The sequence below is a fragment of the Parasteatoda tepidariorum genome, chromosome 6, assembly GCF_982258835.1.
Source record: "Parasteatoda tepidariorum strain Cologne lab strain chromosome 6, Ptep-v5.0, whole genome shotgun sequence".
In the NCBI taxonomy this organism is placed as follows: domain Eukaryota; kingdom Metazoa; phylum Arthropoda; class Arachnida; order Araneae; family Theridiidae; genus Parasteatoda; species Parasteatoda tepidariorum.
In genome coordinates, this window is record NC_141760.1 from 99,351,392 (window position 1) to 99,357,669 (window position 6,278).

At 21.8% G+C, this 6,278-nt stretch overlaps 1 long non-coding RNA gene across 1 annotated transcript; it reads right to left on the reverse strand.

Moving 5' to 3' along the window:
- Positions 1-437: 437 nt before the first annotated feature.
- On the reverse strand, positions 438-6,031 carry LOC147808234 (uncharacterized). The gene is made up of 4 exons (XR_015434797.1): positions 5,681-6,031; positions 3,859-3,906; positions 2,874-2,938; positions 438-559 (listed from the first exon to the last, which is right to left on the reverse strand). It is a non-coding gene; the product is annotated as an uncharacterized LOC147808234 (long non-coding RNA).
- Positions 6,032-6,278: the final 247 nt, after the last annotated feature.

Below are 6,278 nucleotides of genomic sequence, written 5' to 3' on the forward strand. Positions count from 1 at the left end.
TAGACTTTTTTTTATTTCATTTTAAACAATTATAAGCGCTATCATTTAAAGTAGAAGCATATAAAAAAAAAATCTTTTTGAATTGAGTATTTAAATTTTTTAAGCATTTTGAGATAGAGGAAATTAAGTACAAATTTTTATTCTAAAATAAAACACAATGCAACTCAATAAATAAGTTATTTAAGTTTTTAAAATAATGCTTATATATTTAAAACCTACATCTAGCTTTTATTGATAGAAACTTACACACAAAAGTTTATTTATCCTATAATTTTGTGTATATTCATCAAGTCATTAATTTTATTAAATATTAGATAAACAGTATATATCATAAATAGTTTTTTCAAAAAAAAATATTTTGTACTAGTAAATAATACACCATTTTAGTAATTTTAAATATATAAAAGCAGGAATTTTAACAACAATAAAGCTTAAAATAAACCATGAAGGAGTTTTATTTCCTTGTAACAAATCAATACATCTGTATACACTATTTACATATGGACAAATATATTTTCTTTATCCCATTCCAGAAGCTTTATTTCAATGAGCCTTTTTCCTGCAAAAAATAAAGCAATTTATTTTACTATAGATATATTAAATGTTCACAGAAAAAAAAATATCATTGATTTAAATCAACTAATTTTTTAAAAGCCATGGATTAAGACAAGCTGATTATTTTTACAAAAAATTATTAATTTAATTATAAAAATATGATATTGAATTTAGTTAATAAATATGCATTCTTTAGGTTGCATTTAAAAAAAACAACTAAGATCTGATTTCAGAGATAATGATAGTATTTCACTAAGAAATAATAAAAGAGATATGTATGTAAATTATTATAGTCATACATCCCTTTAATGATTATACTTAAGAAAAGTATTGATTTAAAGAAATAGATTTGAAAAAAATCAATTACTTAAATAAACTTATCATTTAACTATTATAATTATAAATACTTTTTATACTATGTAACTAATAAAAACATTATTTATAGTATGTTTAATTCAAGTCTTTTTTTTTTCATTAATAAGGTTATTTACTAAGAAATGGTGAAAGGGATATGCAAGCAAATTATTATTTTTTAAAATAGATCAACTGCCAAACATATTAAAATTATTCACATTTCATTTTTTAATTATTTAAATGCAGTTCATATATATGTAGCTCATAGATATCAAGACTTATTCTACCCAAAGTAATTTTAAAAAGTTTTTTCAGCAATGCAATCTGATCTAAACTAATTTAATCTGCTTTAGATATCTAATTGAAAAATAGTATCACAAACTTTAACATTCATTAGCAAATTGAGAATGAAAAACATAATTATAATTCTATTTATTCAATTAGTTTTGTAATAATTAAATAATTTTAACCATCTTAGTTAGAAATGTTAACTATTGTAGCTATAATAATATTTTAAAGTAATGTTAAGTGTAATGAAAACAATTCATTCAATGTTTTGAATGGTAAACGTAGAAAAAAAAATTTTTTTTTAAATGATTTTCTTAAACCCAACAATTTATTAACAATATTCATGTTATATTTAATTTTATTTAATGCGACATTATATTAATAACCAAATTGCTGGTACATTATACATTTATCAGTTAACTGTAAAAAAAAATTAACAAAAAAGTATAATTTGCTCTAAATATAAATTTTTAATTCCAGAAACAAAGCTTGAATAATTTTTTTAATTCTATTAATGAGCGATTCGTAACAGTTTGAGATTGATAACTAGGAAATGTTAATAGTACTTCTGTAACCAGTATCAATTATTTAATATTATTTCATACCAATATTTATTTAAAATCTGCAATTAAATTCGTGACATCCTTAATAAATTACTTTTAAGTGGAGTTTCAATTATTTTGAAAGGAAGGCAAAGTAAATATATGTGTCTTGGCATTTATATATATATATATGTATATGTATATATATATATATTACATCAGAAATACAAATCTTTTGATTATTCAAACTGATAGTTTTAGGAACTGCATTAGTATTTGTAGAATATGTGATGTTCTGAACACAGACATTGTCAGAAATCAGAGCAAAAAGCTAAAAAAACATGAGAATAAAGTTGTTTTTTTTTCTTTATCAGGAATTCAGAAATTTCAGGACTATGAACTCGGATATTATTTAACTTATTAAATAAACTATTATGCTGAAATAAATGGAGAGAAAATTTATACTTTATTATTAAACTATTAGTATAAAAACTTACTTTTATTATATCTTTCCTTATCAATTTTGTATCTTTTTTATAAAATAATTATAATGCACCATATAAGAAAACACTTTTTAATTATCATTCATATAAAATATATATGATATATTGCCTTAAATATATAAAAATTTATATTATGTTAATGGATTAAAAAATAATTATGTTCCATGAAATTTAATTACATACTAATATCATAAATTATACGCATCTAAATAATAACATTAATTAAACAATATTGAAATATAGCATTTCTATATTACGGGCAAGCAAGGTAGAGAATCATTCTTTATGGTATCACTAAAATCAAATTTAAATGCTGAATGTTTATTTTGCTTGCTAAATAAAGCTGCATACTTAAATATTTAGTTCTTTCCTTTTTTATTAGATATTTTGTTAATATATTTAAAGAAAAGAGTGGATATTTTTAGTTGTTTATTGAAAATATTAATTAATAGTTAAAGGAATAGTTAATTGCTATGAAAGACCTTGAATTGGCTCGGTTAATTTCAATTGGCTTAAAATAATGTCCCACAAATTGTTTTAAAAAAACACAAAACCCCCAGTTTAAACAAAAAAAACTGGTTTCTTTTCAACCATATGGTAACCTAAGGTAAAATATAAATTTATTTCTTACCATCCTTTTTGTTGATTTTTAAATTTTGAGTTTTATCTTCATTGTTGATCTTCCATCCTGACTCCCTATGAAAGAAAAAAAAAAACTATAATTAGAATATGATAGTTGTAAAATTAGTTAAAACAAAAACAACAAAATCGAAACATTAAAAAAAAAAAACTGTTTCTAAAATCATGTATGAAGATTAATGTAAATATTTTTATTTCAGTTATGGAATATGACAATAAGTTCATTGTTTATCATTTATCTTGTTTATACTCTAAGCATGTGGTGTGTTAGAGGAACTAAATGTGAATTGGTAAATTCAATAAAACTTAGCACGAGCTTGTAGGGGAATACTTTTAGCCTTTCAGCCCAAATTTAATGTGGACAAAGTTTTTAATTTTTTTCATGTATTTTTTTTAAGTAAAAAATATTTGCTAAAATAATTGCTTTAATACGAATATTATATGCTGGTGAAACTTATGGAAAAATGAAATGTTATATAATATTATCATTTCAAATAAAATAACGAAAAATATTTCGTTATTCATTCATAACTTTACGTAGTTATTTTAACAGTAAAAATAATTTCTTTTAAAATTTTGTTTTCTAACTAGTAATTAAAAAAATAGAATGATAAAAAAATGTTATAACAGGCATGAAAACAGAGAAAACAAATACTAAAATATCGTAATGATATAAAATTGTCAGCACATCTTTTCACCTAATTTATACATTCATAAAGTGCATTTTTTATTTATTACGAAACCTTATTAAGAAATTATTAAATAAGAATATTGCAAAAATATAAATATAAAAGCTTATATGAGTAATAAAAACACTTGTTATTAATAAAGACTGTGTTAGAGAAATACATAAAGTGAACTTAATTTTGATAAGCACAATAATTATTAATTAAAAAAATCAAAATTCTTTTGCAAATCAAAAATATGTGATTTAATTGAAAAAAATATTAATATTTAATGTTTCACTATGTTCTTACCTTATTTTGCTGTTGATCGCTGGATTAGCATTTCTTGGATCGTTCGCCCTGTCTTTCCATAAAAGAAAAGGAATAAATTAGAGTATGATCGTCATAAAAACAGTTAAAAATCAACAAAATCAAAACTGTTTCTAACTAATTAAATTTTATAATTTTTGTTAAAAACAATTTTTTGATTTAAATGAAATTAATTTTGATTTAAAGGAAAGAGAAGGATCATATATTAAAATTACAGCGAATATTTATATTTTTGGTAACTGACGATAAGTTGAATGTTTACCAAATTTTACCTTACCAAATTTTCTCTTAAAATTTTTTTGATTCTAATTTAGAAAAAGAACTAGTCTTTTAGCCAATTAGAATTAAAATAAATAGATAAATTAGAATTAAAATAAATAGACAAATTCTAAATAAAGCTTTTGTTAGTTAGGGCTCCCTCTCAATTTTAAAAATAAAATTTCCTGAATTTTTGAGGAATAGTTTCCAACAATTTTTAGATTATATATTTCCACTACACAGTTATCATCATAAATTTTAATTAAACAGTTAATAAAAATTCTTTTTTGTAGAAAATGTATACACTTTCTTAAACACAAAATTGTCAAAGGTGAAGGCTGAACAGGTATATTTTAGAATTAACAACCATTTAAAAACTCAAAATAGTAAATTAAGAAGAAGATAAATTACATGAGATAAATTATAGATTTTGCACAATAACTGGAAAAAAAGAATTAGTAATCGTCTTTATAGCATTGAGGACCAACAATATTTAATACAAAAAGCTTTATTTCATGAAAAAAAATATTATACAGAAAATATTATTATACTTATGAATAAATTTTAAAAATAATAACCATGAAATAATATTCTAATTTCTATTCAAAAAAATTGAATAATTTTATAACGAATTAATTCATTTTAAAACAAATTTAATCGTAAAATTAAACTTAATATAAAGATTTGAAATGTTCTTATACCTCTACAGCAATTCATTAAATGCAAAAGAAGTATAAAAACAACAAAATAAAAATTAGAAATACTGTCCTTCTATTTAATATGTCATTTTGTTATTTATTTATTTAGAACAAAGAATATATTATATTGAGTATCAAAACAAATATTTAAATTGTTTAAAAATATATTCTGAAAATACTCAAAAAAACTTTAAAAGTGGAAGTGTTTAGTGGAACAATTTTTACATGTTTACCAACGTTATTATTATTTTTTTTAATTTAAAAAAGTCAAAGCAGAAAAATATCAAAATTAAAGTATAATTTAAATATAAAGTAACTAATTAGAGATGAGAAAATTTAAACTCTTACTATTTATTTATTTATTTTATGGTGGTTCAAAAAATATTTCTTCTTATATCTAATCAAAATTATTATTTGAAACAATAAGTGACACCCGCGGTTTAGATAATTCAAATAATGTTTTTTAACAATCCTTCAGAGAAAAAATATGGCTACCGAAATGAAGTAAATTATTAAATTAATCAATGCTTCCGAAAAATGAAAGAAGCATTTTTAATTAATGCATAAGAAATCATAAATTTTTCTTTTATTAGATAGAGTTAATTGAACTTTTATTTATTAAAAAAATCGTCTAATTCATTTTAAAACTAAACTAGCAGCTTAAACTAAACAACAGGAAAGCATAAGATAAAATAGCCAACTGAAGTATTATAGTTATAAAACATAATTTCTAAAAACTTAGCAAATAAAATCAAAGCGAATTAAACTAATTTTAAAAAGCTATTTAATAAATAAGTTAAAAAATTTTTTAAATTACATGAACTAAAGAGAAAAAACTTGTTACTTACTTGCTCTCAAGTGGCGCCATTTCTATTTTTCGAAGAAAGAAGAAAACTAGGGGCTACCTTTAGAAACTAGGGGCTACGTTTATCTCCTTCTTTTTACACCCTTTTCGCCAAATGAATCTTTTAGCTTGTTCTATACAAGTAATCAACGACCACCTACTGAGCAGCTTTTCCGTACTTGAAAGGAATGTTTCTTAGAATTGGGGGTAGGGGACAAAATGTGCTTCCCCACATTCTTTTTAGTTCAAGGACTTCAAACATACTTATCTGGTGATTTCAAACCGTAATGAATATCTATTTTGAATTCTTAAAGACAATTTCTGGTCCTCATAATAAAAAATTAATCTGCACTAAAATATTTTATTAACTATTAGCGATAAGCAAGCTTACTAAATTAAAAAATTATTGAAGTCAAAATTCATTTGAGTACTTTTCGTAAGAAAAATTTTTAATACATATAAACTGGGAAATAATGCTTACATATATATTTTGATTTGCGGAGTAGTAAATTAGAATATCGTTTCTTTATAATGAACAGTAAAGATTCCATAATTAAGGACGTTTAAGTAAATAAACCATTTTTTAGGTTTCATCAGCTTTT